The sequence below is a fragment of the Vicugna pacos genome, chromosome 32, assembly GCF_048564905.1.
Source record: "Vicugna pacos chromosome 32, VicPac4, whole genome shotgun sequence".
Taxonomy (NCBI): Eukaryota; Metazoa; Chordata; class Mammalia; order Artiodactyla; family Camelidae; genus Vicugna; species Vicugna pacos.
Genome location: NC_133018.1, coordinates 21,609,038 through 21,621,614, shown reverse-complemented (window position 1 = coordinate 21,621,614; position 12,577 = coordinate 21,609,038). Strand labels below are relative to the sequence as shown.

Genomic DNA, 12,577 nt, shown 5'->3' with positions numbered 1-12,577 from the left:
ATGTGTCTCAGTGAGCCGGACACATCCTGAATGTTGCACCTAGTTCAGATCCTCCAGCCTGGTTCCAGAGCTAACCAGATCTTCCTCTGACATCCTTCCTCCCTTCCAGCTCCACAAACCCCTGACCCTGTCTGCACGTGCCTTCCAACCGGCATCCCCTCCTATACTACGTGTCCAGCCTCCACACCCAGTACTTTGTCTTCTGGCCCGTCAGCTCTCTCTTGGCTTCGCAGGTGGCCAGACAAAATCCCTGGAGCCCTGATACAAGATCGTTGTCAGAATTAAACACGCTCGCTTCCCCTGGGCCCATCCAACATGCTCGCCTTTTGCATTAATAGTTAGCTCAGGTTTTGGCTGAGTGTTGTCTCATCATGGCCAGATGACAAAAACTTTGCTTGTGACACCTGTGTTGTCACAGAGCACAGGGTCCCCTGGACACCAGCGGTCCCAGCTAGTTCTCTGGGGCCCTCGGGAGGGGGTCTCAAGCCCCTGCTCCCAGCTCTGGGCTCCTGTCATTGTGACGTGGGGCTTCTAAACAGGTGTCTGACCTTCATTTATCATAACGTCAGAGATTGAATTCTTAAAAACAGGCTGTAGGTAAATGGGTTTTGTTTGGTTCCTACATCTTCTAGATAAAATGTTTCCTCTTCAGCCAGGAGCGTAAGTGTTGAGTTTGAATTCTTGGTTTGATGGGATCTTGGTTTGATGGGATCTTGGTTTGACTGTGGATCTTTCCAAAACCTTCGTGCTGCCCAATCCAGAGCTGAAGACCCCCCCTGTCCCGGGCCGGGTTGTGCTGAGGCATTCGGAAGCTTTTCAGAGGAAAGCAGGCTCATTGCTGACTCCCGCTGGGACCCCGCTTGGAATCAAGCTTAAGCCGGTCACGGCTCCCAGAGGGAGTCCGGGAGAGCCCGTCTGCTACTTTGGAGCAGCAGTAGGTTGGATGGTGGACACAGCAGTGGGAGGACTTAAAGCAGGTCTTGGTAAGCAAGCTGTCTGGCTGGTTCACAGGAACAAGCATCCAAGCCATTTGTGGTTTTCTCAGGACCGTTTGAAGCATGGAGAAGGAATCGGCGCAGCTGAGATATGGTCCCTCCCATTTCTCCCCCTGAGTCTTCTCTGCAGAGTGTATTTCTTTGTATAGCCCTCCTTTCTCCATCTCAGCGAACGCGGGAGTTTAAGAAAACAAGTGCCTCGTGTACTAACGGGCAGCACTTAGTTCTCCTTAGTGCCGTCCAGTCCGGCTCTGCGCCATCCGTCTGATTTGGCAGGAAGTCAATTCTGGTGATTTTCATAGGATCTGTCATGGCACTGCCTAGAGCCCTGGAGCTCGCCCCAGCCAGAACTGAGGAAACCCTCTGGCCCCCAGCCCATCGCGGGGGCCGCTCCTGGGCGCCCACTCGGGACGTCGGCTCCCTCCCTTTGAGCTAAGCCAGAGCCAGAGACACTATGTCCGCCCTGCCTGGTAAGGTCCCCCCTGCCTCCTCGTGACATTTCGGCCCCGTAGGACGTTGTCCTTGAGTTCCAAGACAGAGAGACCAGCGACCCCAGTTTGCCCAGGAATTTAGAAAGTTCCAGGACAGATGGGAGGAGGGGTACCCTGAAAATTACCAGGATTGGTTTCCTACCGAACCAGGCGGCTGTATTCCCCGTGCTGTACAATATATCCTTGCAGCTTCTTTGTTTAACACATAGTATCTTCTGACCTCCGTAAACACTAAATATAAAAATCAAGCGCTTCACAGACTGGGCCAACAAATCCTATAGTCTCAAGTTTTGGGAGCAGGAAGTTCACCGTCTCCCCACTTCTGCAACCCAACTGAACTCATAGCATCAATATTGTTGTTTTTAATTTCCCAGTCACCTTCAAAACCTTGCTTAGCAAACTGTGACTCTCATCTTTAAAGGGTTCCTCAGCATTGCATTTCGGTCATGTCAGCTCTCAGGAGTACACAGGAGTGTGTATATTTAAGCATATATTTAATTGGAAATATAATAATTTACAACCTGTTTCAAATATGGACTCTGGACTCAGTCTCAAGTGTCACACTTTTATATTATTGTGACATATTGATAATTGCCTGGAAGGATTTCTTAGACGACTAACACTTTTATTGGGTCAGAAAATCTTGATGTGACCTAAATTTTAAGTAGGGCCATTTATTTCTGTTGTTGATGCAAAATATTGGCATAATCTAAGATCCTGCTGTGTGGGAAAATCAGAAGAGGTAAATGGCATGATTACTGCCTTTTAAAATTCTAACTAAATAATTCAAAGAAGGTTGGATAAAATATATGGTACAAAATAACACTACCTGGGGAATGTTCAAGAGCATCTATTATTTAAAACCAAAGTGTGCAAGTAAGAATATTAATAAGTTTGTGCCGATCTGGGTCTGCTCAAATGCAGCCACTAATGAGAACAGGCTTCCAAGGGGTTGAGTCTTGAATGAACAACCCCTCAGCCGGAAACTGCAGACCAGGAGTTGCTCCTCTAAGGCAGTGTGGCTGGAGCCCGGAGGCGCTGGGACCAGTGAGGGCAGACACCCCGCTGTCTCTTTCGGCTGGACATCCGCTAGCCGAGAGTAATTAAAGACTAAAACGAAAGGAAATGAGAACGTAGATTAGAATTTCAACCAACTACCCCCGCCCCTCCCCCCTTTTTTGTATTTCTCATTTCTTTCACATCTATTTGAAGCCTCGAAAGTGGACGGACTCCATTCAGCCCCTTGGATGAGGAGGTGACCAGCTAATGTCCTTTGATTCTCACATAAATGTTCATTTAACGCACAGTAACATGAGCACAGAGAATGAAAATTTCCTTGGAATTTTCTCCCATTGTTTTGTGGTTAAAATAACATTTTGAGATGTTACCGTTTTTCTCCCCACTTTGAAAAAATATTTAATTGACATGTAGTTGATTCACAACCTTAGTTTCAGGTGTACAGCAAAGTGATTCAGTTATACACCTACGTACGTATATATTTTTTTCTTTTGAGATTCTTTTCCTTTATAGGTTACTAAAATATACTGAATACAGTTCCCTGTGCTATATCTATTTTAGGTATAGTAATGTGTGTCTGTTAACCCCCACCCCCTAATTTATCCCTCCTCACCCTTTCACCTTTGGTAACCATAGTTTGTTTTCTATGTCTGTCAGTCTGGTTTTGGTTTGTAAATAGAATTTGTATCCTTTTTTTTTTTAGATTCCACATATAAGTGGTATCAGATGACGATGTTACCACTTTTAATGACCTCCTCGGAGGAGCTTCTCTTTTATCCTCCCCTTTGCCATCCAGCAGAGGCAGCCCTCCGTTCGTTCATTGCCTCGTGGGAGGCAAGGGAGGCAAGTGGAACCAAAGCCAGGGAGGGGGCACTAGATGGACACACCGCTGGTCCCCGGGGGGTGATGACAGCTCACACCCGTGGGCCACGCACACGTGGCCGGGCGCTAGACGAAGTTCGTCACATCCATTAACTTCATTTAGCACGTGCAGTGTTTCTAGCATCAGTCCTGGGTTATAGAACAGAAAAACGAGCACGTGGTGGTTAATGACGTTGCCCAGGGGTGCTGAGCCAAGAAGTGGCAGAGCCAGGACGGGGACACGGGCAGTCAGGCTCCTAAGCCCCTCTGCAGCCTGCCCCCCCAAACCCCGCAGCTGCAGGGTTCGCGATGCTGGGCTGCTTCACTGCCCGACTACCACGGCTGCTACCCGGTTTCAAGCCAATCCTCCAGAATAATGTTGAACCACTGTTTTCTGTTTATAAATCAGGATGTACAGCAGTAAAGGCTGTTGACAAGGGCCCTCTTGCTCGCACTAAATTAATCTACCGCTGGCCGACTTTACAAGGATCATTTGCTCTTAGGAAGGTGGCGCGTTTATCTTAAGCGTCCATGTGGCTGCCCGAGTCCAGTCCAGTGACAGATCAATTTCCACCATCAGCGTGGACCCACCTTGGCCAAATGCTCTTTCCACTCTAATTGCCTTAAACATCCACTGCTACACTGGCTGATGAGGCAGCCTCCATCCTCACCGAAGCCTGATTTACATGCTAAAAATCCAACAATGCGCATACATAAATGTTAAAAAGTGTCTGAAAGCACATTTTATGCTTTTGTCAAGCTCAGCCACGCACACCTAAAGGAGCTTCAAAGTAAAGGACTGAGGGTCTTTTGGTAGCAACATTATTTTAAGTCTGATTGGCATCAGAGGAGTCAGAGGCCATTTTTTGAAATGCTTTTTTATTCTCCTTTATGTGTTTGCATCTTCTTAAAATCAAATGCTCCCAATTGCATCTGTGCATAGCTCGAACTTCTGACAAGGCCACTTAATTATCAGGGGCACTGACTGGAAATCTCTCTCTTTATCAGCACAGAGGCTGCATGCTTTGTGTAGCCAGCTGATCTCTGAACAGCTTTCCAGAGCTAAGCCCTGGGGCTAGGAGATTGTCGTCTTTCCCAAAGTCCGTCTGTCATTGTGACTGGATGATCTGGCTGTTGAACTGCGGTCCCTTCAGTATGCCAGCCCTCCAAAGAGATTGTGCTACAAACTCAAGAGATAAGCAAAGAAGTGACTTTGAGTATAAATAAGCAGACTCCAGCCTTACTCCTGAGAAAGACAGACGTTCCAATATGCCAATTATTTAATCTGCCAACAGCCACCCGGGCCCCGCTCCATGCTGGAAACTGCGGAAACATTAGCTCTGTGCAGAATGATGGCTTTTAGAAGAGGATTTTACAAGTTAGGCTGTTAAGTGGATGTTTTCTAACCCCCAGTTTTAGAGTTGGAGAACTGGGGAAGGACGGAATGAAGCTGACAGACCAAAGACTAAATGCATTTCCCGCTTCATCACAGGACAGGGAGGTTAGTAAAACCTGAATTGTAAACAAACAGGATTGAAAGGAAGAAATACTTACACATGATGAGATTACGACTCATCACGTTTTCCTTTTATGCCTTTTCTGGTTTTACCCGTTGTTAAATATTACTGGTCTGGTTAAAGTAAAATAAAGGTCAAAATACTATCTGTATTATTTACAATGCTTCAGCCGTAGTTGAATAAAAATCCAACCAGCAGTGGCTTCAGTCAAAAGAACATGAACTGTTCCTTTGCAGAGCATTTGGGGTTTGTGACACCACTCAGCTCTCTACCATGTCTCATGGGATTCAGCCACTGTCCTTTCTTTTTTTTTCTTTTTGTATTCTCTGTGTGTTGGCTCGTCATCCTCTTGGCTGTCACCTCATGGTGGTAAGATGGCTGCATAAGCTCCAACCTTTTCCTTCTATAATCTCTGAGCAAAACCTGGGGAGTTGGGGTGTTGGTTCTTTGGGACAAGAGCCCACCTTCCTCCCCAGGACGGCCGGATTCCTCCATAAAGCGCTCTTTCCTTTTGCCCAACACTTGCCTCTCAGTATTGGATTCTTGAGTGACGAGCAGCCCGACCTGAGTTGGGTGACACTCCTGTCTCTTTTCCGTACAGCCAAAGTCAAGCGCTAGAAGGATGTCAAGATCCCCTCCACTGAGATACAAAGACACCGTGGGGGACTCATTTTCTCTCACTCAGAAAGAGGTGAGCTTTCACTTGCAAAGAAAGTAGATACTCTGTCTGCCTGAGGTATTTGAGAGAGTCAAGACTGGTTACTATCTGAAACTTCAACATGGCGCTCGCTGGTCTTTCTCGTAACGCCACACACCCCTCAGATCTCGGCAAGGGGCCGTGGAGGGGACAGCCTTAGACCCTACTCACAGGGAGTGGCTGCGCATTCTCCAGTAGAACATGCTTGACACAAAACTTCTCAAACAAATCTCTGAAATGGCCCTAAAGCCATTTTCTGGCGTGACCTCATTCATTTACCGAAATCCTTCATTTTACCAATTTCAGACCTCAGTGGCACAGACATTACAGACAACGCTCTCCATAAACTCACTACCCATGGGGAAAATGAACCCCTCCTGTTGTTTGTCCTTAAATTATATCCTTTAAAAGGCTGGGGGTGGGGTAGTTGGAGGCAAGACCAATGTGTCTAATCAAGGGAATGTTTTAATTCTAATCTCAATCAGCTATCAGCGCCTAGACTACCATTTATGTGGCCAATGAAAGAAAGATGAAGATGACTTAATTTTGTGGTGAAACACTGATTTAAAAAAAAAAATCATGTAACAATATTTAGCCTTGTCGGCACACATAAAAAATAATTTTGCATTCATAGGATCTATGGCGCTAAAGTACACTCAGGTTAAATATGCTATTTTGAGTTAATCATAAATACTATGAGCTCTCAAAAGTGCAATTCACATCTAATTACATCTCATCACCAATCTTTCTTCACAGCCGTTGAAGGCATGGGGCCAGAGTGGCACCCGATCGGAACACAGACCTCGAGGACACTGACGTCCACTTCCCAGGGGTGTGTCATGGGTTCACTCATCCACTGGATAGTTTGACAAAGGTGATTTTGTGCTGAGAGCCAGGTGTTTTGTTGGGTTTATTCATGCTGGTTTTTTAAGTTTGCATATGTTAGCATCATGATTTCACAGAAGAGAACACGGAAAATTGGAGAGTTTAAGTAATTCGCCCAAGAACACTTCCAGCATCAATCGGCATTTTCATCTGTGACTTCCTTTGCCACCAAACCCCCATCACTTTAGTGTCCCCTCGGCTCATTGCAAATGGGAGGAGGGTGGAGCCTTCGTAAGTCATTTGCTAGGATTTTTCCTTTTTCCCTCCCTCTCGCCTTCACCTTTTTCTTCCTTCTTTCCTTCCTCCTTTTGTTGTTTCTCTTTTTATTTATTTCTTCTTCCCTCTGTTTAAGCATCCGTGAAACAGTTAACTCTTCAAAGCTGGGCTGAATGTAGATCTTCATGGGCCTTCCTTTTTGTTCCATTTCCTATTGGGAAATACTACAGTTTGAATCAACAAAAGAGTCCTTTCACGTATTTTGCCTGCTTAAAGTAAGACATCTCTACCTGCTGAGAGCTTTGTTTTACAACTCTGGGTCCATGCACTGGGACCTTGTCTGGGGTTCAGTCCCCAGCACCGCCATTTAAAACATTGATCAAATAAATAAATAAACCTAATCACCTTCCGCCTGCAAGAAAAAAATAATAATAAAAATTTTTTAAAGTTAAATCATGAATTCCTCCAAACATAAAATTTAGGATCTGTGCTCTTCAATCCACACCTGTCAGATTTAGGGGCGTTAAAATACTTGAAAGTAGGGGACAGGGTACAGCTCAGTGGTAGCGTGCATACTTAGCATGCACAAGGTCCTGGGTTCAATCCCCAGTCCCTCCATTTAAAAAAATTAAAGTAAATAAATAAACTTAATTACCTCACCCACAAAACACACACACACACACACACACACAAAGAAACTTGAGCCAACAATAGGGAAAGACTTTTGACACTCAGCCTTCATCCAATGTGTATGTACTGTTTCTTTTTTTATTAAGACAGCGTCCTCTCCCGAGTAGGCTGGCAGAGTGGGTGACGGGCTGCTGGGGTTGGCAAGGTGATTGAGATTTAATGAACAAAAACACAGGACTCCCAGTTAAATTTCAGATAAACTGTAAATCATTTTTAAGGCTAAATGTGTCCCAGATTGCAGCCTACCTTTTACATGGTGATTCAATTTTCAGTGTAAGATGTCCCCAATCCCACTGTGGGGCTGTACTTTGTCTGCTAACCTGGGGAAAAGCAGACTGAAGTCTCTCAGGGCGTTCAGTGAGGCTGCCACGTAGCTCTTGGATGTTGTGTCAGAGATGGATTTAGTAAACACTGGTGTCTCCTGGTCCTATAATTTCAACTTCAGAACCACTTGATGGCCTCTGTTGGCCACTGTATGTGTCATTTCTGTTCCTGCCAAATACAGACAGCAAACCCGCAGGACTTATGTCCCCAGGGAAGGGGGCGCATGTGGGAGCAGGGGACAAATGCCTTTGTCTTCGCAGAGAGTCCATTGGCTGGAAATTCACCAGACATGCGATTCCTCTTTCCTGAATATTAAGTTTCCTGAATAGTAAGTTCTATTAATTTAAATGCACCTCCCTTAACGTACAAAATTAGTTCTTTATAAATAGAGCGACTTGCTCATGAAATAAACCACTTCTAAAGGTTATTTCCTAAGAAAGTGAAGTTTTCCTGATCAAATACCTGCCATGTGTGGCAATAATTATTTTTTCTTTTTTTGAAGGGGGACAATTAGGCTTATGTATTTACTTATTTTTAATGGGGGTGTTGGGGATTGAACGCTGGACCTTGTGCATGCTAAGCACGCGCTCTTCCACTGAGCTCTACCCTCCCCCTGCCCCTGACAGTAATTATAATTCCCATTACTCTGCCTTCACTTGGTTGTGTGGACAGAACTATCATATTTTGCAGATTGAGTGCGATGGCTTAATAAAAACGTTTTAATCCATCTGTCTTTCAGGGATTAAATGACTTGATCTAAGTATTTCTTTTTGACAGAGGAGAATTTTTCTCAGCTAAGAATGAGGAAGATGTAACAGGCTAAAGAGACTGACTGTGTGCTTACCATCCCTGGTACCAAACAGAGCAGCAAGCTTTATTCAGCTCAGTGAACAAAGGCAGGCGTCACCAAATTCATCCTGAGATAAAAACAGAGTCTGCCTTGTAATCCCCTGTGATGTAATGGAATTCATATACCACTGGGTTGCTATAAATGAAAGATTAGTGTCGGGTTTTGGTTTGGTTTAAAATACAGGGCGACAGAGATGAATTGACTTTACAGATGTTCAGAGAAATTGTATTAGGTGCACCCAAGTAGAACCAAAGGGAGGGAGCTATTAAAACCAAGCAGGAAAGCGCTCTCTGCAGGAGGCCCCCTTTGTCTCGGCCACTAACCTTGAACCAGGCACCCCCATGCCTTCCTTTTGATCACACAATACCTTGCCTGCCTAACCTGGTGGTCTTTCTTCCTCCCTGCAGATCAGAGATGTGAAGATGGAGAGTAAGTGATTAACAAATGCCGGCCCTCTTCCACTTGGGTAATCTCAGGGACCAGCTACGTTCAGGACACTGCGCTGAGCACAGGGACGTTCCACTGGGGGGCCGCACATCCTCTGTCCTCCAAGGAGCCATCGGTCAACTTGCACTTCCTCCGCAGGACCTGCAGCCGCAGTCTGAGCTCTTCTCTGTGTGGTCTCCGTGCCAGCTCCCTTCTGGCCCTCGCCCCCCATCACCTGGATTGCAGGGCCTGCCTCCTGTCTGGTGTCCTTCCATCCACCCTTCCCTACAGTCCAGCAGAACCATATACACTTTCATGCAAGATCTTCATGGGCCCCATTTCTTAATGTTAGTGACCCCCAAGTCCTGCTCTCTGTGGCCCCTGCCTGCTTACACCGTCTGATATCGCCCCCCTCCTGCCTTTCCATCCAGCACTGCACCAAACTCACACGCAGGCCTCTGATCCCCTGGTGTACCCCACCTCTGAGCGCTGTCAACGCCGATCCCTCAGTCTGCAGAATCGTTCCCCAGCTATTCAGCAGACTGTCTTGTCACCAAGTCCGAGCTCAGACTGCTCGCCACACAGCTGGCCGAGAAATCGACAGATGAGCTGTTGGGGCAAGAAAAGCATCCTTATTCGGAAAAACAGCAGACCGAGAAAGCGGCAGACCAGTGTCCAGAAGAACCCTCTTACCCGAGTTAGAATTCAGGCTTCTTTTATACTAAAGGAAGGAAGTGAAGTCAAACACTTCCTGGTTCCGGTCAGCCTCCGGAGGGGATGTGTTAACTTCTTCCTTCCTGCGGTCACTCCCAGGGGGACCTGGTCAGGACTCCACGTGGAGTCAGATTCGTTCCTCCCTGTTACAGTCCCACTTCATCCTTCCAGAACTGGCTTGGTCGCCGGTGCCTCCCAGAATTCTCATGACGCTCCCAGACTCACCCCGCTTTGCAGCTGACGTGGGACCCGCGTCACTCAGCGTCCTCCCTGCTGTCGTAGCTCCTGCCGCCTCTACTCAGACCCAGATCTGTGCGGGCCTCGCACACTGCAGCACAAGTCCCCACACAGATCACCTTTACTGCTGTAGCTCCCTTGCCCAGCGCAATGCCAGGTGCTTAATCACCACGTGCGGCGTGAAAGGATGGCTGGGTGTGCATCTCTGCATCACTCACAAACGTGTCATCTCTGTGAAGCCAGGATCTGTTACATTCATGATATATAAATGAGCCAGAGACGTTCCCTGTGTATTGACCCCTAATTGGATATCTTTGCAGCAGGCTGGGTGAGAACCATGAGCTCCAAACCTACTCGCGTCAGACTCAAATTTTTACACAACCAAGTGTTTCAACATAGACGAAACGAGCACATTTTTGCCATTTCGAGCCTGGCTGACTTGCATACGCCACAAGGCTGCACCTGACATCTGCAAGCCGCAGGTTGAGACAAACCCTACAGCCATAAAGACCCCAAGTGGCTACTGGCCTTTGGAGCTTCCTGACCCGAGACCCCCTGCCACGCTCCTGAGAGACGTCACCTGGACACAGAAGCCCCCTCCCCAGAGCTGCCTTGTTTCGGTCCCTTTCTGGGCAGTGGCCACCACAGAGTAGCCTCTGGATGTCTCATGTGGGGGGTGACTTCTGCCCGCGAACCTGTCAGTGTGGCCCAGATGAGCCCGTTGTGTGCTGCTGCCACCTGCTGGTTAAGTCTTCTTGATCGGCCCAGCCCTGCAATCCCTCAAACCCACTGCACCTCCTTAGGGTGTCCCCCACCCCGTGCCTCTAGTGCTGTCACTGAAGAGGAACTGAGGGGCACCTTCCTGCTGTCCCAGTGTGTAGAGCGGATTATCAGCCCATGCTTGCTGTAGGGTGGGTGGATGGACGTAAGGACGGACGGATGGATGGATGCTTGCCTGGGTGTGTCTCACCTGACTGGTCTGTGATCTCCATGAAGCCTGCATCTGTGGTCCTCACTAGGGTGTCTGCCTATGGAAATCTCCTGCCGTCATCGCCTTGGATCCCTGAGCCAACATCCCCCTGACAACTGTACGCAGTCAGTGCATAATGGATGCTGTCAATTGTCAAAAGAAGAGGAAACCACCTGCATCCAAGTGACCCCTGATTTTTGACAAAAGAAGAACAAGGATGGAGCTAGGTTGCTCAAACCGCAACAAACCACACCCAGCACCAAAGGCAGATACACAGACCCACACGCCTCTCTCCGCCCTGGGGCCTCACGACAGTCACAAGGAAGCCAGGGCCTCCAGCCTTCATCTGATGAAGGGTTTCACTGAAACTCACAGGATTTTTTGAGGTCAGAGAGTGTTAGTCAGGGAGCCGGGGCTCCCTTGTTGCTTTGTCCCGCGTGCTCCAATGTTTCTATCATTTCGTCTGCTTGCTGGGTACATTTTAATGTCTGAGCATCATTTGTTCAGTCACCACTGCGGAAGGATGAAGTGCGTGCTGCGTGGGAGGGGCACCAGGTGAATAAGGCGTGGGCCCCACCGCCTTCTTCCGGTCCTCAGCATCACTTCAAACATTTCCTTTCAGCAACTTGTTCACGATTTTCAGATGTGACACCCACAACATCGAACACAACCAGATGCTGTAAGAAAGCTTCCTTGAAACCAAGATGAAGTCTTTCTAGATTTCTGTTTCCTGCTTTCTCCATGAACAGAATGACTGTCAGTCAGTCGTTCCGAAACTTGCACCATCGACAATGAACGCTTGATTTCTAGCATTTGACGAAAATAAAATACTACCCCCCCACCTCTATGCTTCCAACTTGAATTGCTCTCTAATTACAGAGCGCAGAACCCTTCCAGGGAGTTTGAATGTGTGTACACAATTGTAGCAAATGATGTAGCTGGCGACCCGCTAATGCTTGTGGGAAATTGTTCCTAGGCGGGGCTCTTTCCCATCGTGGGGGGAGGCACTTTTAACGTTGCATTTGATCCATTCGGCTTTGTATTGTTAAGGGGTAGGCATTATCTCTGGTCACAAATGAGTAGAAGGTGTCATTGTCTGAATGCCCTGGGCAGAGAGTAAAGATGAAATGAAGCTGTCCTGTGTTACAGGATCTGATGATATTGACTGACGGCCAAGGTCAATGCCGGGAGGACCACTGCCAGCCACAGACATCGGTCTGAATCAATGAGAACTTGGAAAATCGTTTCAGTTGCCACATCCCTGCTTTGCCCAGCTTCCAACTGTGGGCCTGCTTATGCTGCAATCTGTGAGAAATTCATTAAAAATAGAAACGTCCCCAGTGTGAGTCTAACTCGAGCCACTCACAAAACTTCATGCCCTGTTCTCTCGAGGACATGCTTTTGATCTAATGGAGCTATGACCCGCCCCGCCCCACACACTTTTTTTTGACTAATGCAGCTTTTGGCTCTGACCCACGGAGTTCACGTGGGTGAAGTCCATTTTCCTCCCTGTGGACATTTCAGCTTGACAGCCAGAGTGGGTAATTATTTCTCCCTTCAAATCGAATTAGCAGTTTTAAGAAGATGTCACTTTTGTCTTTGGATGAGGGAAATCAGCTTCCTTATTATCCTCGAACCCGGGGACCCTTGCTCGTGGTGTCTGTGCTGGATTTCTTTATTTAAATCT

The 12,577-nt window shown here is 47.3% G+C and overlaps 1 long non-coding RNA gene across 3 annotated transcripts; it reads left to right on the top strand.

The window, feature by feature from the left end:
- The first annotated feature begins 475 nt into the window (after positions 1-475).
- On the top strand, positions 476-11,733 carry LOC140690956 (uncharacterized). Of its 3 annotated transcripts, XR_012066373.1 has the most exons (5): positions 476-660; positions 1,298-1,465; positions 3,207-3,337; positions 4,778-4,865; positions 8,951-11,733. It is a non-coding gene; the product is annotated as an uncharacterized lncRNA (long non-coding RNA). The 3 variants fall into 3 exon arrangements; XR_012066372.1 differs by lacking the exon at positions 1,298-1,465; XR_012066374.1 differs by lacking the exons at positions 1,298-1,465; positions 8,951-11,733 and adding an exon at positions 8,471-8,583.
- The last annotated feature ends 844 nt before the right edge of the window (positions 11,734-12,577 follow it).